Source organism: Lithobates pipiens, unplaced genomic scaffold (assembly GCF_037356315.1).
Source record: "Lithobates pipiens isolate NorthernLeopardFrog02 unplaced genomic scaffold, aLitPip1_a1.2 Scaffold_16, whole genome shotgun sequence".
In the NCBI taxonomy this organism is placed as follows: Eukaryota; Metazoa; Chordata; class Amphibia; order Anura; family Ranidae; genus Lithobates; species Lithobates pipiens.
The window spans coordinates 387,975,691-388,000,783 of record NW_027507748.1 but is presented as its reverse complement, the minus strand read 5'-3'; the positions used below and the strand labels follow the sequence as shown (position 1 = coordinate 388,000,783).

Genomic DNA, 25,093 nt, shown 5'->3' with positions numbered 1-25,093 from the left:
CGGCAAGTGAATGTATCTCTGGCACACAGTGTCGGTGCCAAGATACATCTGACCACAGACACGTGGTCTAGCAAACACGGGCAGGGAAGGTATATCAGTTTTACTGCCCACTGGGTGAACCTTCTGACGGCCGTCAAGCATGTAACCCGTGGCACCCGTGTAGATTTGGTTTTACCGCCACGGATTGCATGCAGGCCTGACTCTTCTTCTCCTCCTCCTACTCCATCCTCCTCCCTCTCCTCCTCAGCTGCCTCCTCCTTTTCCGCTGCTAGCGTCTCTTCCACTGCACCGCCCAAGCTCCCCAGAACCTATTCCACATGCCAGGTGAGACGTTGCCATGCCGTGCTGCGTCTGTTGTGCCTGGAAGCAAAGAGCCACACTGGCCCGGCACTCCTTTCAGCTTTGCGTTCACAGGCAGATGAGTGGCTAACACCGCTCAATTTGACAGTTGGTAAAGTGGTGTGTGACAACGGTGCCAATCTGCTTAGCGCATTGAAACAGGGCAAAATCACGCACGTGCCGTGCATGGCACACGTCTTAAACTTGGTCGTGCAGCGATTCCTTGTCAAATACCCTGGGGTCCAGGACATCTTGCGGCAGGCAAGGAAAATCTCGGCCCATTTCAGAAGATCTTACACGGCCATGGCTCGCCTTGCTGACATTCAGCGGCGACACCATCTGCCGGTCAGACGTCTTATTTGCGATTGCCCGACGCGATGGAACTCAACCTTCTATATGCTTGATAGGCTGCTCCAGCAGAAACGTGCAGTTAACGTCTACCTGTATGAACTCTGCGAAAGAAACGGTTCTGGGGAGCTGGGTTTTTTTTCACCGCGCCAGTGGCTGCTCATGCGCGACACATGCAGACTTCTGCGGCCATTTGAGGAGATCACCAAACTGGTCAGTCGCAGCCATGGCGCCATCAGTGACATGGTACCTTATGCCTTCTTTCTGGAGCGTGCATTGCGTCGTGTCATTGATCAGGCTGTGGAGGAGCAGGAGCGGGAAGATGAGGAAGTCGCAATGCTGGATGAATTCCCAGGGGGGGCTACTCTATCTGAGACAAGTCAACAACAGGAGTCTGATGAGGAGTCAGAGGAGGATGGTGCCGGGGCGGATGAGCAGGAGCAAGAAGAGCATGCTTTAAACCTTTCTGGGATCCCTGTTGTGCGAGGATGGGGAGAGGAGAATGAAGAGGACGACATTATCCTGGATGATGAGCAGGAGCCAGGCCACCACACCGCTTCCACTTTAGTGCAAATGGGGGCCTTCATGCTCCAGTGTTTTAATAGGGACCCCCGTATAAAAAGCATGAGGGTCAAGGACCAGTACTGGGTGGCAACGTACTTAGACCCCCGGTACAAACACAAAATGGCGGAAATGTTACCGCCGTCGCAGAGGGCTGTCAGAATGCAGCACTTCCAGGCCTTGCTTCGAGAAATGCTGCATTCTGCTTTTGCGTGCGCTGGCAGAGGAGCAATTCCCACTCCCAGAGAAGGATTTGCGGGTACCAATCCAACAGCGCCTGCAAGAAGAGGCCGGTTTGAAGATGTGTTGGTGACTTCGGATATGAGGTCATTCTTTCAGCCGACCCATCGACAGGTGTCATCCGGATCCAGCATCAGGGAACGCCTAGACCGTCAGGTGTCCGACTACATTGGGTTAACGGCCGATGTGGACGCTCTGAGGAGTGATGAACCCCTAGACTACTGGGTGGGCAGGCTTGACCTCTGGCCAGAGCTTGCCCAATTTGCAATCGAACTGTTGGCTTGCCCCTCATCCAGTGTCCTGTCCGAAAGGACGTTCAGCGCAGCAGGGGGGATTGTGACCGATAAGCGTACTCGCCTAGCTCACCACAGTGTTAACTACCTCACATTTCTAAAAATGAATGAGGCATGGATCTCGGAGGAATTCAACACATGTGATCAGTAGACCATGTATATGTCTATAAACAATTTTTGGAATCAAGCACACAGACCTTCTTAATTCATTTGGCTCACTTCCCTGACCCAAAAAAGCACACCGTACTATATGCCCCTACCCTCCTCTTTGAAGAGGTTGAGCGGTGTCATATTTCTACTGGGGCTGCTTATTATGAGGGGTTCCCACCATCCCTGTGCTGTGCTGACTTCCTCCTGGGTGTTCTTATTATGAGGGGCTCCCACCATCCCTGTGCTGTGCTGACTTCCTCCTGGGGGTTCTTATTATGAGGGGATCACACCATCCCTGTGCTGTGCTGACTTCCTCCTGGGGCTGCTTACGGTGCTGCTGTCAGCGCTGTATGTCACGGAGCTGCTGTCAGCGCTGTATGTCACGGAGCTGCTGTCAGCGCTGTATGTCACGGAGCTGCTGTCAGCGCTGTATGTCACGGAGCTGCTGTCAGCGCTGTATGTCACGGAGCTGCTGTCAGCGCTGTATGTCACGGAGCTGCTGTCAGCGCTGTATGTCACGGAGCTGCTGTCAGCGCTGTATGTCACGGAGCTGCTGTCAGCGCTGTATGTCACGGAGCTGCTGTCAGCGCTGTATGTCACGGAGCTGCTGTCAGCGCTGTATGTCACGGAGCTGCTGTCAGCGCTGTATGTCACGGAGCTGCTGTCAGCGCTGTATGTCACGGAGCTGCTGTCAGCGCTGTATGTCACGGAGCTGCTGTCAGCGCTGTATGTCACGGTGCTGCTGTCAGCGCTGTATGTCACGGAGCTGCTGTCAGCGCTGTATGTCACGGAGCTGCTGTCAGCGCTGTATGTCACGGAGCTGCTGTCAGCGCTGTATGTCACGGAGCTGCTGTCAGCGCTGTATGTCACGGAGCTGCTGTCAGCGCTGTATGTCACGGAGCTGCTGTCAGCGCTGTATGTCACGGAGCTGCTGTCAGCGCTGTATGTCACGGTGCTGCTGTCAGCGCTGTATGTCACGGAGCTGCTGTCAGCGCTGTATGTCACGGAGCTGCTGTCAGTGCTGTATGTCACGGAGCTGCTGTCAGCGCTGTATGTCACGGAGCTGCTGTCAGCGCTGTATGTCACGGAGCTGCTGTCAGCGCTGTATGTCACGGTGCTGCTGTCAGCGCTGTATGTCACGGAGCTGCTGTCAGCGCTGTATGTCACGGAGCTGCTGTCAGCGCTGTATGTCACGGAGCTGCTGTCAGCGCTGTATGTCACGGAGCTGCTGTCAGCGCTGTATGTCACGGAGCTGCTGTCAGCGCTGTATGTCACGGTGCTGCTGTCAGCGCTGTATGTCACGGAGCTGCTGTCAGCGCTGTATGTCACGGAGCTGCTGTCAGTGCTGTATGTCACGGAGCTGCTGTCAGCGCTGTATGTCACGGAGCTGCTGTCAGCGCTGTATGTCACGGAGCTGCTGTCAGCGCTGTATGTCACGGTGCTGCTGTCAGCGCTGTATGTCACGGAGCTGCTGTCAGCGCTGTATGTCACGGAGCTGCTGTCAGCGCTGTATGTCACGGAGCTGCTGTCAGCGCTGTATGTCACGGAGCTGCTGTCAGCGCTGTATGTCACGGAGCTGCTGTCAGCGCTGTATGTCACGGTGCTGATGTCAGTGCTCTGTATTACGGTGCTGCTGTCAGTGCTCTGTATCTCCTGCACCCTCTTGTTTGCCTACCCTGGTCCCTGACCTTCCCTCTCCTCCATTGCCTTCATTAGCTCCATAGTCCTGAATTGTCAGAACAATTTCCCAAATAAAAAAAAAATGCTTGTAGTTATCGATCCCAAATTCACCTCATACATGTATTATGCTATTGTCCAGGTGGTGGGACTACGTGCTACCCCCTAATAATTACCCCGTGGCCGCAAATTCGACCTAAAGGTTTGCGAAATTCGCCTCCCATTGAAGTCAATGGAGCCCGCGGCGAACGGTCGTTTTCGCGAACGTTTGTGTCCGTTCGCGTTTCGCGTTCGCGAAACGTCCCGTCGGAAGTTCGTCCATCACTAGTTTTAAGAGCTTTTTTATATCCTTCACCTACAAATTACTGTATGTACTCCAAGAAAAGATATACAACCAGAGTTAGTACATGTGGAATCACAGAGAAAAGCAGAGTAATGCCGTGTACACACGAGCGGAATGTCCAACAGAAAAAGTCAGACGAGATATTTTCATTGGATATTCCGATCGGATCGGGTGTATGCCTCAACTTTTTTTTTTTTTTTTTTTTTTTTCGAGAATTCTGGACAGATCTAGAAATAGAACATATTCTAAATATATCCGGCGGAACCAATTCCTATTGGGAAATCCGCTCGTCTGTATGCTGTTCCGACGGACCAAAGACGACGCATGCTCTGAAGCAAGTACGAGACGGAAGCTATTGGCTACTGGCTATTGAACTTCCTTTTTCTAGTCCCGTCATACGTCGCCGCGTTCTTGAGTTTCAGCGGAATTTCGTCAGAAAAAACTTCAGAGTTTATTCCGATAGAGAAAACCGGTCGTGTGTACAGGCCATTAGAGTTACAGAATCGGAATTTGCTCCAATGCTATTGTCAATATATTACCTGGAATTGTGCTGAAAGTTTAAACATTCGAAGTCTCCATAAAAGAGAATGTGTCACCACACTGTGCGATTCATAGGCAATTGGGTGCAGTGTGATTTCAAGCCATTAATTTGAATGGGCTCAAAATTGAGCCAGAATGCACCAAAAGTAATGCATGCACTACTTAAACCACTTCAGCCCCAGAAGGACTTACCCCCTTCCTGACCAGAGTACTTTTTGTGATACGGCACTCTGTTGCTTTGACAATTGCGCGGTCGTGCGATGTTGCGCGCAAAAGAAAATTGACGTTCTTTTTTTCCCCACAAATAGAGATTTCTTTTGAGCGTAAATTTTGAAAAAAAAAAGCTAAATTGTTGACTTTTTGCTATAATAAATACCCCCGAAAAATATATAAAAAATGAATTTCTCAGTTTAGGCCGATATGTCTTCTACATATTTTTGGTTAAAAAAAGAAAAATAGAGATAGAGATCGCAATAAGTGTATATTGACTGGTTTGTGCACAAGTTATAGCATCTACAAATTAGGGGATAGATTTAAGGCATTTTTATTACCATTATTTTTTTTCATTAGTAATGGCGGCGATCTGTGATTTTTGTCGTGCCTGCAACATTATGGCAGACACATCAGAACACATTTGACACTATTTTGGGACCATTGTCATTTATACAGTGATCAGTGCTCTAAAAATGCACTGATTACTATGTAAATGACACTGACAGGGAAGGGGGTTAAACACGAGGGGGCAATCAAGGGGTTAAGTGTGTCTTAGGAATGCGATTCTAATTGTGGGGGGGGTTTGTCTCACTAGAACATGACAGATTACTGCTCCCAATGACAGGGAGCAGTGGATCTCTGTCATGTTGCTAGGCAGAACAGGGAAACACCTTGTGCTGTATATAGGGTGCAGAATCCAGGCATGTGCTGTATACAGGATGTAGAATCCAGACATGCTATATATACAGGGTTCTGAAGACAAGACAAGTAGTCAGCTGGCTTCAGGAAGCAAATTCAGGCTCATGTGTCTCCTCTATCTTGTTTATCACATCAAGCACACAGAGAAGTTGCTGCTCTCCAGCCTGTCATGCACAGTGATCTGGTTCAATGATCTCTAGGATCATTTATTTTGATAAGTGGCCAATCTTATCCATACAACACAGAGGTGATGTACTTTTAATATGGAATTAATCTACTTTCACTGAGATTATTCCAATGGAATTGCATGTGGAAAGCTGGAATCAAGTTAGCCTTTACTTCCACTTCATAGTTGTAATGCATGTGGATATTTGTTTTTTTAATTGTCATTAACCACTTGCCGACAGCCGCATGTATATATACTTTGGCAGAATGGCACGGCTGGGCAAATGGGTGTACAGGTACGTCCCTTTGAATTTGCCGCCGTGTGGTCACGTGCGCACCGGCGGCGGCCCACGCGACCCTGCCAGGAGCTCCGTGAGTAGGATCACGGGTTCTGTGGACTCGATCGCCGCGGGGATACCCGCGATCGCCTCACGGAGCTGAAGAACGGGGAGATGCTAATGTAAACAAGCATCTCCCCGTTCTGCCTAGTGACACTGTCACTGATCACAGCTCCCTGTGATTGGGAGCTATGATCAGTGAAGTGTCATCGTAGCCATGCCCCCTAACAGTTGGAATCACTCCCCAGGACCCACGTAACCCCTCTCTAGCCACCTAGTGGTTAACCCCTTCACTGCCAGTGTCATTTTTACAGCAGTCAGTGCAATTTTATAGGACTGATCACTGTAAAAATGACACTGGTCCCAAAAATGTGTCAAAATTATCCGATGTGTCCGCCATAATGTCGCAGTCATGATAAAAAAAATAAAAAAATAAAATCGCAGATCGCCACCATCACTAGTAAAAAAAATTCCATAAAATGAACCCCTATTTTGTAGACGCTATAACTTTTGCGCAAACCAATCAATAAATGCTTATTGTGATTTTTTTACCAAAAATATGAAGAAGAATACGTATCGGTCTAAACTGAGGAAAAAAATATTTTTTTTTTATATATTTTTGGGGATATCTATTATAGCAAAAAGTAAAAAATAATGTGTTTTTTTCAAAATTGTCGCTCTATTTTTGTTTATAGCGCAAAAAATAAAAACCGCAGGGGTGATCAAATACCACCAAAAGAAAGCTCTACTTGTGGGGAAAAAAAGGACGTCAATTTTGTTTGGGAGCCACGTCACACGACAAATCGCAAAAAGCGCTCTGAAATGGACTGGGGCTTACGTGGTTAAAGTGGAATTAAACCCAAACATATTGCAGCATACCAATTCTTAGATATAATGACTCCATTGGTTTTCTTTTTAGGCTTTTTCAATCACTTTAATGTCCCATACACATGGTCGGACATTCCGACCACAAAAACTGTCGGATTTTTTCCCCGAGCACAAAATTTTGGTGGATTTTGGCCAAAACTTGTGTTGCATACACACGGTCGCACAAAGTTGTTGGAAAATCCAATCGTTCGGAACGAGGTGACGTACAAAACATACGACGGGACTACGTAGAGGCCAGTAGTAAATAGCTTTCGTCTCCAAATTTTTTCTAAGCATGCGAGGCACTTTGTGCGTTGGAATTCTCTACACACAATCAGAAAAGGTCTGATCGGATTTTGTTGTTGGAAAATTTTTGATCCAGCTCTCAAACTTTTTCCATCGGAAATTCTGACGGAATACGTCCGATAGAGCCCACACACGATCGGATTTTCCGACAACATAATCCGATCGGACTTTTTCCATCGGAATTTCCGACCGTGTGTATGGGGCATAAGGGTTCTGTGCAGGGAAAATCAGCATCTGAACTCAGAAGGTGGAGGCTGGTAGACTAGAGGTAATATAAGGCATTACAATTACATTTAAAGTGACAGTTTACCTGCATTGTGCATTATATTTCAAGTGATTATATCTATGCAAAAAAGTCTCAGCATTACTTTAATATAAAAGATTCATATCATCCCTCCACCTTTCATGTAGCTTCATGTCAGACTCCCAGTAAAAATACCCTGCATATCCTACTTCTGGGTATATTATTCTATACTGTATATGATATAAGAGATAGAATATATATGCACACACACACTATATCTATTACTTTCACAGTTTCATTGTATAAAGTTTTTGTGCGATAAAGGGCCATTTTCTGTTTTTTTACCACCATCATTACAGGTGAATTAGAAAAAAAAAAAAAAAAATGCTGTTACTACTAAATGCCTTATGCCGGCCATACAAATATCAATTTTTTCTCAAGAATATTTCTACAAATATTCTTTGTACATTCTAAAATTTTACTTGCTATTAAAATTCAATCTTAAAATGAATGTCATTCCTGAACGAAAAAACCACATGCACTGTCCAAAAATTGAGACGTTTTCCATTCTGCTCCTTCAAATTTTTACTGTCACTGGTCAAAATTGCCTAAATTACACACCAAACTTTTCAGGTTTTTAATGCGATTAATCGAAACAATAATCAGATAACTAATCGATTATAAAAATATTCGTTAGTTGCTGCCCTAGTACAGACGAATATTCTGAAAAAGGTACAGGGATTGGACTGCTGAGAACTGGGGTAAAGTAATTTTTCTGACAAATCAGATTTGGGGCATCCAGAAAAAAACCTTGCCAGGAGAAGAAAAGGTGAGCGCTACCATTAGTCCTGTGTCATGCCAACAATAAAGCATCCGAGACCATTAATATGTGGGGTTGCTTCTCAGCCAAGGGAGTAGCCTCACTCACAATTTTGCCTAAAAAGTCATTCATGAATAAAGAATGGTACAAAAACATCCCCTGAGACCGACTTCTCCTAACCATCCAACCGTTTGGTGAGTAAAATGCCTTTTCCAGCATGATGGAGGACCTTGCCATAAGGCAAAAGGTGATAACCAAGTGGCTTGGAGAACGGAATTTTAGGTCCATGGCCAGAAAACTCAACAGACCTTAATCCTATTGAGAACTTGTGGTCAATCCCCAACAGCTAAGCAAAAAAAAAAAAAAAAAAAATAAAAAAACACAATTTCTGACAAACTCTAAGCATTGATTATGCAGGAATGGGCTGCCATCAGTCAGGATGTGGCCCGTAGTTGATTGAGAGCATACCATGGCGAATTGCAGAGGTCTTGAAAAAGAAGGGTCAACACTTCAAATATTGACTCTTTACATAAACTTCATGTTATTGTCAATATAAGCCTTCGACACTGATTAAATGCTTGTAACTATACTTCAGTATACCATAGTAATATACTTATGCCCCATACACACAATCCGAAAATCCAAAATTCCGTCAGAAAAAAACTTGGATGGTTTTTCCGACAGAATTCTGCTCAAGCTTGGCTTGCATACACACGGTCACACAAAAGTTCTCTGAACTTCGACCGTCAAGAACGCGGTGACGTACAACACTATGACTAGCCGAGAAAATGAAGTTCAATGCACCAAAGCATGCGTCAAATCGTTTCCAAGCATGCGTGATTTTTTTGCGCGGCCAAATTGCATACAGACTATCACATTTTCGGATAGGAAATTTTGCCGAACGCCAAATAGAGAACCTGCTCTCAATCTTTTGCTGGCTGGAATTCTGCCATCAAAAGTCCGATGGAGTATACAGACTGTCGGAATTTCTGACCAAAAGCTCACATCCAACTTTTGCTGGAAGAATTTGTGATCGTGTGTATGGGGCTTAAGGCTCTGTTCACATCCAGGCATTTTTGGGAGTTTTTCTGTTCTAAGCCTCAGCTCTAAAAACACCCAACAAGACAAATCCTATTCATTTCAAGGGCCCCTGTTCACATATCAGCATTTTGTCGCATAAAACAAAACGCTGTCGCTCAAAAAAGTACATTTGACAAAAAGATCTAAGAATGAAGCAGCAGACATTGTGAAAATTCATATTTGTGTTATTCTCAAAACTTTTGGCAATGGCTGTATATCTTGCCGTCAATGATAATGAATATTCACTGAATTTAATGTGTCCTTTTGGTGATGTTAGGGGCAACACTTGAGGCCCCTGTACCCAAAATGTTGAACACCACTGCTCTATAGTAGCCCTTTAAATAACTGTACCTATTTAAGGGAAAGAGAGGCTCCTTCCCAGAGGTTCATACTAGGTTCTGAATGCAGAAAAACTAACACCAAATAGAGCAGTCCAATAGATGCTGACCTTTGATATGGAGGCCATATAACTTAACCAGTTAAAAAGACAATGCTCTTTTTCCTTCAAGACTCCTTTGCCACCACACCACCCATAGCGTCGGCGGTAAAACGCCGCTATTTTTAGCGGCGTTTTACCGCTGGATTTGCGGCGCATTTTGGCCGCTAGCGGGGGATAAAAGCTAGAAAGGGTTAAAACCGCCAGCAATAGGCCGCAACAGCTGCGTTTTGCCGGCAGTATTACAGCACTGCCCCATTGATCTCAATGGGGAGCAGCGGTGGAGGAGTGGTAAACACACCGCTCCTTCACGGCTCCAAAGAAGCTGCTGGCAAGACTCTGACATTCACACTACAGACAATGGTGCAGCTTTTTTAGGGCGGTTTGCAGGCGCCATTTCTAACGCTATAGCGCCTGCAAAACGCCCTGGTGTGAAAGGGGTCTAAGAACAGTGCAAGTAAGTAGATCAGTGTCTCTGGGGCTATACAGGCACAGGCAAGTTAAAGGTGGGAACACAAAGAAAGAATAACCAGTGGGAAAAATCTACTTTATAAACTTGCGTAGAAGGTCAGGTTCAATCTGTGAATGGATTCCTAGAACTGAATGGGTAAATTGTGTCTGAAAAGATAAAAGGAATTAGATACAACTTCTTGCATAATACATGAAGCAAAAGAGCATCAGCTAAACTAGCAAGAAAACCTCAACTCTTTCTCTGTTGAAAATGGGGAAAAAAGCATGCCGTTACATAATGGGTATGAAATCACCATTAACAGCTGTAAATAATATGGAAATTAGAAATATATTTCAGGTAGGCCCCTTTCACACTTGGGCGGGGTTGGCGGTAAAGTGGCGCCGCTTTACCGTCGTTTTAGCGGCGCTATTCGGCCGCTAGCGGGGCGGTTTTAACTAGGTCGACCGATATGGGTTTTTCTCTGGCCGATGCCGATATTTAGAAATCAGGGCGGCCGATGGCCGATATATGATGCCGATTTTTGCAGCCGATTTTTGTGGCCGATTTTTTTTATTTTTCCTTCATTAAATCTAACAGTTTAGTTAAATAATAAAGAAGGGATACAGAAAATTGCTTAAATTAACCATTTATTAAACAGAAGTACACAAGCCTCCAGTCAGTGCAAATGTCAGTTAGATAAAAACATAACTATGTATCTTAAAAATACACAAAAACAGGTGAGGTAATCAAAACGTTTGAAAAAAAAATCAACGTAATCAACAGAATAGATAGTAAACAATAGAAAAGTGGAAATTTTCTTTAGTTTTAGGCTTTTTGCTTCAGTTCCAGTTCCCGATTCCTTTCTTCACTCACATCCATCGCCTAAAAGTTCTCTTGGTACTCCCAGTTTAAGAGCTTCAGGTTGTAGTTCAGGAAACAGAGCCTCTCTGCATTTTCTCCTGTGAGCCTGCTCCTCTTCTTGTCATAAATGATCCCAATCTCGCTGAACACTCTTTCACTGGGAACAGAAGAGGCAGGTGGACAGAGAAATTTTCTTGCCAGTGGTGCAAGGTGACACAGGCGGGATGCATTCTGTTTCCACCATTCCAGTGGCAGACCAGTCCGTCTGTCTATCAGTGGCTCTCGGAGGTACTTTTCCAACCGCTCAGAAATTAACTGCTCATCACTCTCTTCAGCAGGAGTTCCATGAGCTCCCAAAATGTTTGCATACATTTTCTCCAGAAGTCCAGAGGGACTGGGTTCCTCCTTCACTTCTGCCCCTGTCCTGGTCCGTTTTGGTTCTGGTCCTTCATCTCCACTGGTGGCTCTTTTTTGTTCGGACACAATAGCATTCTCTTCTCGCAGCCAAGTTTTTGCTTTGCTCAGTGTGTCACTTGCAAATACATGAGCCTTGTACCGAGGATCAAGCAGTGTTGCCAGCACCAAGCATTTGGTATCTTCAATCTTTGTGAATCGTCTCTCCATGCTTTGCCACATGGTTTCCCGAAGTGTTTGGATCCCCCTTGTGGTGTGACCCTCTGCCTGAAGCACCATCTTCAGTACAGCAATGCATGGGATGATGCAGGAGATGGAGGCCTCTGCCTTGCTGATATCCAAAGTCACTTCCTCAATAGGGCCCAGTGTATCTATCAAATTTGAGATGATATCCCATTGTTCTGCTGGAGGTGTGGTAAACTTGCCATGTTCTGCTACATAGAGATTGAGGGCACGCTTCTGCTCCAGCATCCTCTGCAACATATGTAATGTGGAGTTCCAGCGGGTGGGAACATCCTGAATGATGCTGTGCTGGGGGAGGCCAAGATCTTTTTGGATGGCTCCAAGACGCTGCTTTGCAAGCACAGAGTGGCTAAAGTGTGTAGCACAAGTCTTTAATTTGGCAATGATGTCCCCCACTACTCGCTGACTGCTGATGCCCTCTTTCACCACAAGTTGTAATGTATGTGCACTGCAGCTTAAGTCTGGTATATCTGCCAGTCTGAGGCCTTTAATCATGTTGGCACCACTGTCTCGCAGCACAAGCACCACTCTGTCTTGGTTGATGTCCCAATCATTAAGCATGCTAAGGAACATCTCCCTGATATAGTCCCCAGTATGGGAGCCAGACATGGCCTTGACATTTAGAACTACCTGTTTGCTTTCCCAGTTACTGTCTATAAAATGACATGTTAGGCTCATAAGTGATTCTGCTTCACCAGACCAACAGTCTGTTGTGAAGGACAAATAGGGTCCAGCATTTTCTGTTGTAATTAGTTTCTTAATCTGCTGTGTAACCTTCTTGTACACACTGTCCAGCATGTCTGTGCGGTAGTATTTTTCACTTTTGATTGAATATCTTGGTTCTATGGTTGCCAGCAAGCGTTGGAAGCCAATATCTGCAACAACTGTAAAGGGCTGGTTGTCTGTGGCAATCATTTCTGTGATTAGGGTATCAATTTTCTTGGACCGGGGATCAGTATTTTGCCATTTTCTTTTAGAATCAAACATCTGTACTACAGTGGGCTGAAAGTTGGCAGAAGAAGAAGCTGCATCTTCTTTCTCCCTCTGTGCTCCTTTATAAGCTTGGAGGTGGTGGACTTTCAGATGATTCCACATATTTGTGGTATTTTTAGCCTTTCCTTTTTCTGCTCCCATGCTCAGCAATTTCTGGCAGATATTGCACTTGCCCTTCCCTGATGTTGGCTCACTGAAATACTGCCATACTGGGTTTGATTTCTTTTCAGCCATCATCAAACTGTAATTATTAAAAAATTAAAAATTACAATCTTAGTCATTTTAAAGGAGGGCACAGCAGTGGCGGCTGGTGCTCAAACATTTTTTGGTGGCGCAAACAAACTGGAAAAAAAAACCCATCAAACGCAGCCACTGTGCCCCATCAAATGCTGCCAGTGTGCATCCCCCATCCGCCCTGCACTTACCTTGTCTCGGTAAGGCAGTGGGTCACGGCGGCGGTGTGCTCCACAATCCTCAATGTCTTCTCCTGTCCTCTGTATAGGCGTCCAATCAAACTGACTGTCGTTTCAGCCAATCAGGTGACAGGTAACAGACCCGAGCATCTGATTGGCTGAGAGGCGGTTCAGGGTTAGGAAAGTGAATGAATCAGTTTCCTAATACAGCGCTGAGTGAACAGCGAGCACCCAGCACCTTTTTGGATGCCTATTAGAGCCTATGGCTCTAATCGGGTGCTTCCAAAAAAAATGCCATGCATGAACTTATGGTGATAGATATGTGACAGGAGAGAGGCGCCAGCGCCCGTCTGCCCCTTATGGATGCACCTCCACTGGGGTACAGAGAGGCGGCTGTGGAGGTGGGGGTACAGAGAGGCGGCTGTGGAGGTGGGGATACAGAGAGGTGGCTGTGGAGGTGGGGGGGTACAGAGAGGCGGCTGTGGAGGTGGGGGGTACAGAGAGGCTGCTGTGGAGGAGGGGGGATACAGAGAGGCGGCTGTGGAGGAGGTGGGGATACAGAGAGGCGGCTGTGGAGGAGGTGGGGATACAGAGAGGCGGCTGTGGAGGAGGTGGGGATACAGAGAGGCGGCTGTGGAGGAGGTGGGGATACAGAGAGGCGGCTGTGGAGGAGGTGGGGATACAGAGAGGCGGCTGTGGAGGAGGTGGGGGTACAGAGAGGCTGCTGTGGAGGTGGGGGGGGTACAGAGAGGCGGCTGTGGAGGTGGGGGGGTACAGAGAGGTGGCTGTGGAGGAGGGGGGGTACAGAGAGGTGGCTGTGGAGGAGGGGGGGGTACAGAGAGGCTGCTGTGGAGGAGGTGGGGATACAGAGAGGCGACTGTGGAGGTGGGGGGGTACAGAGAGGCTGCTGTGGAGGAGGGGGGGTACAGAGAGGCGACTGTGGAGGAGGGGGGGTACAGAGAGGCGACTGTGGAGGAGGGGGGGTACAGAGAGGCGACTGTGGAGGAGGGGGGGTACAGAGAGGCGACTGTGGAGGAGGGGGGGTACAGAGAGGCGACTGTGGAGGAGGGGGGTACAGAGAGGCGACTGTGGAGGAGGGGGGGTACAGAGAGGCGACTGTGGAGGAGGGGGGGTACAGAGAGGCGACTGTGGAGGAGGGGGGTACAGAGAGGCGACTGTGGAGGAGGGGGGTACAGAGAGGCGACTGTGGAGGAGGGGGGGGTACAGAGAGGCGACTGTGGAGGAGGGGGTACAGAGAGGCGACTGTGGAGGGAGGGTACAGAGAGGCGACTGTGGAGGGGGGGTACAGAGAGGCGACTGTGGAGGGGGGGTACAGAAAGGTGACTGTGGAGGGGGGGTACAGAAAGGTGACTGTGGAGGGGGGTACTGAGAGGTGAATGTAGAGGGGTGGAATATAGAGGTGACTGTGGAGGAGGATCATCCATTTTCTAAATGGCAGGTTTCACTTTAAAAGGATATTAATTTATACAGTAGCATACTCCATTTTTTTGACTCACCGTGCATACAAGCTGGCATCTATCTGTATGCACGTGACCCAATAGCATGCACCTAGCCCTGATGAGCTGACCAGCCAATCACAGTGAGATAGAAACAGGCTCCGCCTCCGCAGGGAAGGAAGAGGATCTTAGCTAGTGCTGGCTACGATCTCCTGCGGAGGCTTGTGATATGTTAATGATGTTCCTCTGCTACTGCCTGGGGAAGGGAGGGGCGGGGCAGTGCAGTGCCAGTGAAACTTTCTCCTTCCACTCTATAGTGGCCAGCCGCACGGGTGAAGGATGGAGGATTAATTGTACATGCTGCTGCAGCGGGGACACAGGTCTGTACTGCAGGCGGCCGGGTATAGTGTTGGGCCGCGTACACACGGGCGGACTGTTCGCCCAACCTTGTCCGCTGAACAGTGTTTGGGCGGACAGTCCGCTCGTGTGTGGGCTTTCAGCGGACAGTTTCAGCGGACAGTTGGACGGACAAAGTCTTTCGAAAATTCCGAAAAACTGTCCGCTGAAACTGTGTTTGAGCGAACAGTCCGCCCGTGTGTGGGCCTGTCCGCTGTACTTTTGAAATGAGCGGACTGTTCCCGCTCGGAAAGTCCGCCCATTTCGAGCGCGTGTACAGGTAGGCGGGGCCCGCGAAGGAGACGTCGCGGGCTCCGCCGCCTGGAATGGGCTTAAAGGGGAACCCCAACGCCGAAAAAAATCGGCGTGGGGGTTCCCCCAAAGTCCACACCAGACCCTTGTCCGAGCACGCTACCCGGCCGGCCAGGAAAGGGGGGCGAGCGAGCGCGCCCCCCCTCCTGAGCCGTACCAGGCCGCGTGCCCTCAACATGGGGGGGTGCCTTGGGGAAGGGGGGGCCGCGCGGCCCCCCCACCCCAAGCACCTTGTCCCCATGTTGATGAGGACAAGGGCCTCTTCCCGACAACCCTGGCCGTTGGTTGTCGGGGTCTGCGGGCGGGGGGCTTATCGGAATCCGGGAGCCCCCTTTAAGAAGGGGGCCCCCGGATACCGGCCCCCCACCCTATGTGAATGAGTATGGGGTACAATGTACCCCTACCCATTCACCTGTGAAATAAAGTACAAAAAAAAACACAACACAGGGAAAAAATATTTTATTGCACAGCTCCGGGGGGTCTTCCGTCTTCGGGGGTCTTCTCGCCGGACTCCTCCGCTATCTGTGTGTAGCTCTTTTACTAGCGGAGGAGTCCGGCTTTCTTCCTCCCCGCCGCCGGCCTCTTCTCCCGACTTCGGGGGTCTTGTCCCCCTCTTTGGTTCTTCTGCCGGGCCACCGTGCCTTCTTGTAGCTCTTTTACAGGCGGTGGCCCGGTCTTCTGTCGCCGCTGCCTTCCGTTCTTCTGTCGCCGCCTTCGGTTCTTCTGCCGGACCACCGCGCCTTCTTGTAGCTCTTTTACAGGCGGTGGCCCGGTCTTCTGTCGCCGCTGTCGTCGCCGCCGCCGCCGCCTTCCGTTCTTGTTCTTCTTCTTGTTCTTCTTCTTCTTCTTCTCCTGGAGATGTTGACTCGACGAGCTCTCCGGCCGGAATGCCAGGGCCGCGCTGTGCGGTCACTTATATAGTGACAATGGGGCGGTGTCACATGGTATATGTCACATGGGTTGGTCACATGGTGACCCCGCCCCCCTTACGATGTCATAGTCCCCATGTGACATCAACCCATGTGACCAACCCATGTGACATATACCATGTGACACCGCCCCATTGTCACTATATAAGTGACCGCACAGCGCGGCCCTGGCATTCCGGCCGGAATTCTGCCAGAAAAAGTCCGATGGAGTATACAGACGGTCGGAATTTCTGACCAAAAGCTCATATCAGACTTTTGCTGGCAGAATTTCTGATCGTGTGTATGGGGCTTAAGGCTCTGTTCACATCCAGGCATTTTTGGGAGTTTTTCTGTTCTAAGCCTCAGCTCTAAAAACACCCAACAAGACAAATCCTATTCATTCCAATGGCCCCTGTTTACATATCAGCATTTTGTCACCTAAAGCAAAACGTTGTCGCTCAAAAAAGTACATGATCTTTTTCTCTCTTTTTTTGGCAGATTACAGGCATTTTAATGCTTTTACATTGGTAACCTTTTGAACTTCAAAACGCCTATACAAAAACACAGCAAAAATGCCTGAAAAAAAAGACTGAAAAACGCATGTAAAATAGCAACCCCTAGATGTGAACGGAGCCTAAGTGAATAAATAGAAATGATTAACTTGGAAGGGAAACTGCAAGACCTTAGGCCCCTAGTTTTTACAGCTGCATTCAAAATGTAAGTATCCTTGGTAATTTTTTCTGTTTTGTTGATTTTCCAAGTAAAATCATCCTGGCAGGGAACGTACTTGAATTCTACATATTTCTACACATTGCAATGTGTAGAAATATTAGATTAGTATTAATATATTAGCTTAAGATGAATATATTATTTGCCATATTTAAAGTGCTTGTAAACCCTTACAAACCACTTTGACCTACAGGTAAGCCCAGATTAAGGCTTACCTGTAGGTCCAAGAAATATCTCCTAAACCTACATGGTTTAGGAGATATTGCCGAAAGACAGGCACTGCTGTCTACGGCGCATGCGCCGTAGACAGCAGCGCGCAGGCCCAAATGAGCGCGCCGCTGTCAACGGCGATATGCCGCGGGTGTCGGCTCCCGTGCCGTCATCGCGGCTTCGACAAATGACAGTGGCGGAGCAGCGAGACCCACCGAGAAGATGGATGCTCCAGACTACAGGGAACAGCGGTGACTTCGCTGGTTCCTGTGTCAGGTAAGTGACACATAATGGACTACTATGCGATGCATAGTAGTCCATTATGCTTTACCTTTGCAGGGAATCAGAGGAAGTAAACTCATCAGGGTTTACTTCCTCTAATTATTACTGAATGTTACTCAATATCTGAAAGTTGAGGTCCACCATAGAATTTAGAAGGTTGAGGTCCACCATAGAATTTAGAAGGTTGAGGTCCACCATAGAATTTAGAAGGTTGAGGTCCACCATAGAATTTAGAAGGTTGAGGTCCACCATAGAATTTAGAAAGTTGAGGTCCACCATAGAATTTAGAAAGTTGAGGTCCACCATAGAATTTAGAAGGTTGAGGTCCACCATAGAATTTAGAAGGTTGAGGTCCACCATAGAATTTAGAAGTTGAGGTCCACCATAGAATTTAGAAGGTTGAGGTCCACCATAGAATTTAGAAGGTTGATGTCCACCATAGAATTTAGAAGGAGCTGAATGCTCCGAGCGTGTAGCCTACTATTCCACACTTGTCTGATCTTCTGACTCTTCTGGTGACGTCATATCCACAGGGAGACCCACACTGCCCCTTACCTTCTACATCCAGTGTTTGGAACCACCGCATCCATCGACTGCACGCATCACGATGACAGCTAAGATATCTATACACAGATAAACTCCAATCCATGTACTTCTTGTAATCCTGTTTTTATACTTTAAACCTTGGGATACTACACTCAGTTGGCGCTTCCTTCCCTCTCCTCTATGCTAGTGTAAACCTAACGCAAGGAAGAGTGGGAAATACATTTCTAACACCAGAACAGACACTGTCAGTTGGCTACATGTAATGTTGGGAGGTTATTGCAGATAGAGATTGTTAAAAATGACAGTGAATCAAAACATTGTCAAATGCCACAATTTATGTTTTATTCCCCCCCCCCCCCCCCCCCCCCATCTATAGTAATGTAATTTTGTACTCTAAAGCTTTCAAAGACATGCTGTTTTTAAACTAGATGTAGATAAAAACCCAATACTATATTAGAATATATATATATTTATGGCCCAGAGCCCTCTGACCGATACGGATAAGGATGACAAACAAGGTTAACACAAACTCGCTTACTTGAACCGGACCTGAAAGTGTGCCCTGGCCTAACGTAGGGTATACCAAAATAAGGGGGCATACCCTTGATAGAGAAATGAGTAATAAATGAAATGAAAATGAAATGGAGTGAAATGAGTACTCGCCCGAGGAGTATAATGCTTGAGAAATGCCCTGACAGGGGATGGGTGGGTGGGTATCGCGCACCGGAACCGACGAGGGAGCCAGGCGAACGGGCTGGTTATATACTCCACCGGGCTCCACCCATAATTCCAGGCCACCATACTGGCCTTTCCATTTATGGCCCAGAGCCCTCTGACCGATACGGATAAGGATGACAAACAAGGTTAACACAAACTCGCTTACTTGAACCGGACCTGAAAGTGTGCCCTGGCCTAACGTAGGGTATACCAAAATAAGGGGGCAAAAACATACAGGTAGGGAATGCCTTTATTGATTCGAGTTTGTTACTGGGTGAGCTTGACAAAGGCCTGGGCCATCTCTACTTGCGGATTGGGTATGTAACGGGCGAAACAGGTGGACTTCCATCTACCCAACTTTTTGATAACGTGGACCGGGACCCCTTGGCGGGAGGCAGTTGAAGCCGCTCCGATCCGAAATGAATGTCCGGAGTAGTGAGCCGGATTGAGGTGAAGGATGCCCAGGAGTATCCTGACATGCTCCATGAACTGGGCTGCGTTCAGTGGCTTACCGTGGAATGGCAGAAGCGGGCCAGTTCCTGGTTGATCGGCCAGAAGGGTCAACAAGCGGGTGAGAATGGCGACCGGGCACCAGCGGTTGTTAGTTTTATAAAAATGTATGTCCGTACCTGGGCCAAGCTGCTGCGTCTTGGATACTGCTATATGTAGGATGAAATGGTCTCCGTGCCTGACCAGGTGGTGCTTGCATAGCGTGCGAGCTGAGGGGCTACTGGAGGTAAACTCGCCTGGCCGTAAGAAGCCGTAGAAGGCCAGGTGTATGGCTGCTTGTATAATGATACTAGTGTGGAGTCCGAAAGGTGCAGTGGCCAGAATATCAGACATGTTTCTGAAAACGTCTCCTGTGATAGGCAGGCGTTTGGGGGAGGCCGTAGGCTGGTGTTTCTGGATGCCACGCATGACGGCCCGAATGGCGTGAAAAGTGAACAAGGAGGGTTCGGCAGGGTCCTGGAGGGACGTAAAATGTTGTACCCCGGCCAGGTATAGCCGGATCGTGTTAAAGGATAACGCCAAGTCCGAGTGGCAATGGGCAATGAAGGCCAGGACTTGCTTGACCCGGGAGGTCTCTGTGGAGTGAGATGTTAAGAAACGGTTAAAGGCCCTCCAGGCTGTTTGGTAGGCCTTGCGGGTATTGTCTGCGAGGGAGTGATTGATGAGTTGAGTCGCGGCTACTAGGTGAGGGGTTAATCCAGGTCAGTTGAGACCAGTCCGGGATAGCTGCTGACGTTGGTCCGGCTCCGGGCACCTGATCAAAAAAGGAAACTAAGTTAAAGCGGGAGAGGGCGTCCGCTGCCCGATTACATTTACCGGGGATAAAGGCACAATGAACATTAAATTGAAACAATAACGAGAGCTGGACCAGTCGCCGCAGGAAGTACATAATCTCCAGAGACTTAGACCTGCCTTTGTTAATGATTTCCGCAGTGGCGAGATTGTCCGTTGAAAAGGTCACTGTTTGACCGGACCAACTGCGGCCCCACGTGTGGGCAGCGGCTACGATGGGGTACAACTCGAATAGGGAGGACGTCTCGGTGAAGCCCGGAATTGCCAGTATCTGAGGAGGCCAAGGGGCTGCGAGCCAGAGGTGGCCAAAAATTGCCGCAAAACCCGTGGAGGCCGCTGCGTCGGTCACGACCTGCGGTGACGAGGAGGACATGGAGGGAATGAACAGGGACACGCCATTCCAGGACGTCAGGAATTCCTCCCACATGGCAAGATCTGCTATAGCTGCGGGGTCCAGGCTGAGGATGTGCTCCGGGTCTTGTGAATGAGACAGTAGGACTAACAGGCGCGATACGAAAGCGCGACCTTGAGGGATGATGCGCATAGCAAAATTAAGCATACCGAGAAGGGACTGTAGCTGCCTCTTGGTGCAAGTTCTGGTGCGGGTGAAGTCCCTCATGACCGACCTGATGCGGCTTAGTTTATCCGGGGGGAGGCTGGCCTGCATAGTGCTGGTGTTTAAGCTGACCCCGAGGAAGGTGATTGCCTGCGCAGGGCCCTCCACCTTGTGCTCAGCAATAGGGACGTCAAGGGTTATTGAAGACCACCCTTAGTTTATCCAGATCCCCTGGAAGGGAGCCAGGTGACTCGACCAGCAGGAAGTCATCCAAATAGTGTATGACTCCCTGGCACTGGGCTACGTGCAGCAAGATCCATTCGAGAGCCTGCGCAAACGAGTCGAAGAGCCAGGGGCTACTCTTGGACCCGAAGGTTAGCTTAGTGGCAAAATAGTAGAGCTCCCTCCATTTGATGCCATGCCAGCACCAGAGAGATGGATGGATAGGAAGGAGCTTGAAGGCGTCCGAGATGTCGGCCTTGGAGAGCCATGTTCCTGTGCCTGACTTGAGAATGGCCTGGATGGCCGTATCTACGGATGCGTATTTAAGGGAGAACTCCTCAGAGGGGATAAGAGAATTAAGACTGGGGACAGAGGAAGAATAAGGCGCTGACAAATCGTAGACCAACCTAAGTTTATTGGAGAACTTGCCCTTGACAAGCCCAATAGGGCTTGACTCGCCAGGTGTTAAATGGGGGCTTCGTGAAAGGGCCTATGATGAAATCCCGGTCTAGCTCTGCCCGTAATAGCTGGTCGATGGCTTGTACGTCCGTGGCTGCTGACCGCAGGTTCTGGCACTCGTGTGTAAGGTGAGGGAGAGAGATGAGTCCTGTATGAAAGCCCTGAGTAAAGCCCTGAACTAGGTAGGTGGCAAGTGAGGGGGTGGGATGATTGGCGAGGTAGACACTGAGCCACGACACGTTGACCCGGCTTAGTCAAGATTTTCTAGCCTGCTTGACCTCGCACATGAGCCTGGGATGAGCTCTATGACATCGTGAGCATACATGGAGCAGCCTGCACTGGCTGAAATTGCACGACCCACTGTTGTAGTTGTTACAGATGGCTGCGCCTCCCAAGGTCTTGACCGGGCGCCCCAGTTTATCCGTCTGCGGCAGGCGTACCGGCGCCGGTAGGGCCTGGGCAGTACCTGAGGTCGATGGACCGTCTACGGGCGGGGTTGCCACTGAGCTGGCACACCAAGTTGCGGTGTGAGTAGCCGACTGGCAAATGGCACAAAGGGGAGACCGCAGCCCTGCGAAGTGTCGGCAGAATAACTCGGTGTCCATGACACTCCAATCCGTAGGTATCTGAAATTGGGAAAGCCTGGCGGCCGCCTTAGCGGAGAAGGAGCGGTGATAGTCATAAAATGAAAAACCGCCGTATTTATACCCCAGGTCAACTACCACGTGGAGGTAACGATCCAGTTCCTCCCTCCTGCCGGGGGAGGCCGAGCAGATGACATCCCTCAGCATGCCGAAGGCCAAGGTGAACTCGGTGACCGAAAGCTTCCTGTCCAGCCTGGGGTCTTTGGCTTTGAGGACCACCGACACGTCCCCCCAAGTGTAAGCTTTGTTTTCTGCCAGCTCGTGAATGGATATCAGGAGTGAAGCCAGATTGACGTCCTTGCCCTCTAGGATGTCCTTCCTGACGTTGGCTGAAATTAAATGAGAAGGGTACACTACTGGTGTACACCCGGGGGTACCTGCGCTGGTGTTCTCCACTGCTTGTGAAGCTGGTATAGGAGGAGAAACGACTGGGCGGGTCTCGGGGAGGGCCACCCGACTCTGCACCTCTGACATTGAGGTCGTCAGGGATGACACCAGCGTGTGAAGCTGCGTGATGGAAGCAGCGATAGAGCCCAGGGAGGCCTGCTGGACACTATCCTCAACCGCGGCTGGGGGAGGAAAAAGGAGCCCGAAAAGCTCGGCCTTTCTGGCTGTAGCTGGGAAGGGTACACCCCTACGCCTCAACTCGGCTGTCAGCCTGGGAATGGTCCATGTTCTGAAGGACCTTTGGCTGCCGCTCTCTGAGACGAGAGACGGAGACAACGGAGCCGTGTAGTCCTCGCTGCCAGCCTGGGACATGGTGGCAAAATCCAGGCTTGGTGAGCCTATTAATCCTTGGGTCCGGGTTTTTCTCCTATACGGAACCTAAGAGGGTGACATGGATTACAAGACTCGTAGGAGACTCCTGAGCAAACATTTTTTTTTTTTTTTTTTAGAGAAGGATACTACCGCTTGTGAGCGTTTCCCTCCCAGAAGATTCTCTTACCTAATGAGGCACCGTCCGACCCGGTGCAGGTTGGACCTACTGAAAACTCGACTGATCTGAGGAGATGAAGGTGAGTTTGTATGAGACTCCTATACCTGCAGAGAGATGTCTAGCTAAATAGTGGAGGTAAGACTGGAAATGTGATGAAAGACATAACTGAAACGAGCTACATAAATGAAACGAGCAGACAACCGAATTTAGAATAACGTGCATATGGCGACAGAGACGTGACTTGGTTGCGTCGCAGATGCAAAATTTCCTTTTCCTGCCCTTTCCCCATTTTTTTGTTTCCAACGCAAATTGCACATAGAACGTGGGGCTCAAGCGGAGGTGGACCCTGCCACGTGGAGCTCAGGCAGGGGGGTGAACCCCGCCACGTGGAGCTCAGGCAGGGGGGGGGGGGGCTGCCACGTGGAGCTCAGGCGGAGGTGGAGCCCGCCACGTGGAGCTCAGGCGGAGGTGGAGCCCGCCACGTGGAGCTCAGGCAGGGGGGGGGGGGCCTGCCACGTGGAGCTCAGGCGGAGCCCGCCACGTGGAGCTCAGGCAGGGGGGGGGGGGGCCTGCCACGTGGAGCTCAGGCGGGGGGTGACCCCGTCACGTGGAGCTCAGGCAGGGGGGGGGGACCCCGCCACGTGGAGCTCAGGCGGGGGGTGAACCCCGCCACGTGGAGCTCAGGCAGGGGGGGGGGAGGGGACCCCGCCGCGTGGAGCTCAGGCAGGGGGGGGGGACCCTGCCACGGTGGAGCTCAGGCAAAAGGGGGGGGTACTGAAATGAGGCGTAGCAGCTGGGCGCACCAGAACGAATCGATGCATAAGGAATGCGATGGGATTCGAATTGGAGCGTAATAAGTGACAGAAATGATATGCCATGACAAAGACTAGAATCAAGGACCATGCTTGAACCTGCGAGTGACTCAGTCTCTGGAGCATGTACAGAAATGAGGCCGAACCTTGGGGCACTTCGAAGCGAATCGGTGCGTTAGAGATGCGACAGGATTCGAATCGGAGCGCGGTAAGTGACAGAAATGATAACATGGTTAGAAATGGCAGAAATGAAATGATCCGACATAACCGACTGACATGATTGAAATGACTGCAATGATTGACATGAAAAGAAATGACATGACGGACATAGTACAAACGGTATGAAATGATTTTTTTTTTTTTTTTTTTTTGGTTTGAACAACCTGAGATTGACATTGCCCGGACTGCTCAATTTAGCGTGACAAGCAGACAGCTGTGATTTCGAAACGGTTCGATCGATTCAAACACAATGAAATGAGTCGTTCGGTTTAGCAATGACGTGCTACGAAACGAAGTGCCTGTTGGCACGATCGACAAGTACCGAAAAGGTGACAACGACTTCTACGAAGAAGGGGTAGTGACATGAGGTATCGAATACAAGTGTCGCAGTTAAGACGTTCGTGTAATCTAGAGTGAGTGGTTCGTGAGTTCAGGAATCTAGTTTACGTGACTTAATAACACATGTACGAAAAGGGTGCCGAAGCCCTACCTGCGACAGCCGGCCCAGACGTGTTGTACGACAACGGAAAATTTCGATTAGAGTATAGCGACTCAGACGGCAACCAGACGGACGCTGACGAACGACAAGGCTTTGTCGACACGAGGCGGACGAAAACGTAGGAACTCACGAACCCGGCTCACTGTAAAGTCTTGTGGATAGTCGGCCCTTGATTTCTGACGTATCAGATATCGCGCACCAGAACCGACGAGGGAGCCAGGCGAACGGGCTGGTTATATACTCCACCGGGCTCCACCCATAATTCCAGGCCACCATACTGGCCTTTCCATATATATATATATATATACATACACACACACACATATACAGTGCGTTTGTGTGCATATAAACTGCTTTTTTTTTGTAAAGCGTTCGTGTTTATCAATTGCAGCCTCTGTGCAACTACTTCCGATCTACACCCCATCCACCAATGTCCTTTTGTGGCATTTCTCAGAGCAGAGTTTCCCGATGGCAACAACAGTGGATAATGTGTGTGTGTAATCAGTGTTGAAATGGCTACTTATATTCTCTGTTGGAAGCCCATGTGATAGGATGACAACACAGGAGAATATCTGAGACATAGGGGGGGTTATTTACAAAAAGCAAATCCTTTTTGCACTGCAAGTGCACTTGGAAGTGCAGTCTCTCTAAATCTAATGGGTATATCTGAAATGAGAGGAAGCTCTGCTGATTTTATCATCCAATCATGTGCAAGCTAAAATGCTGTTTATTTTCCTTGCATGTCTCGCTTGGATCTACAGCAACTTTACTTTCACGTGCACTTGCAGTGTAAAGTGAATTTTCCTTTAGTATATAACCCCCAATGTCTCCCTATAAACAAAAAACTGCATG

General features: G+C 48.9%; 1 protein-coding gene across 5 annotated transcripts in view; it reads right to left on the bottom strand.

Moving 5' to 3' along the window:
* Window positions 1-25,093, bottom strand: part of TPST1 (tyrosylprotein sulfotransferase 1) — a 151,818-nt gene that overhangs the window by 49,794 nt on the left and 76,931 nt on the right. The gene's annotated exons all lie outside the window — the stretch shown is intronic.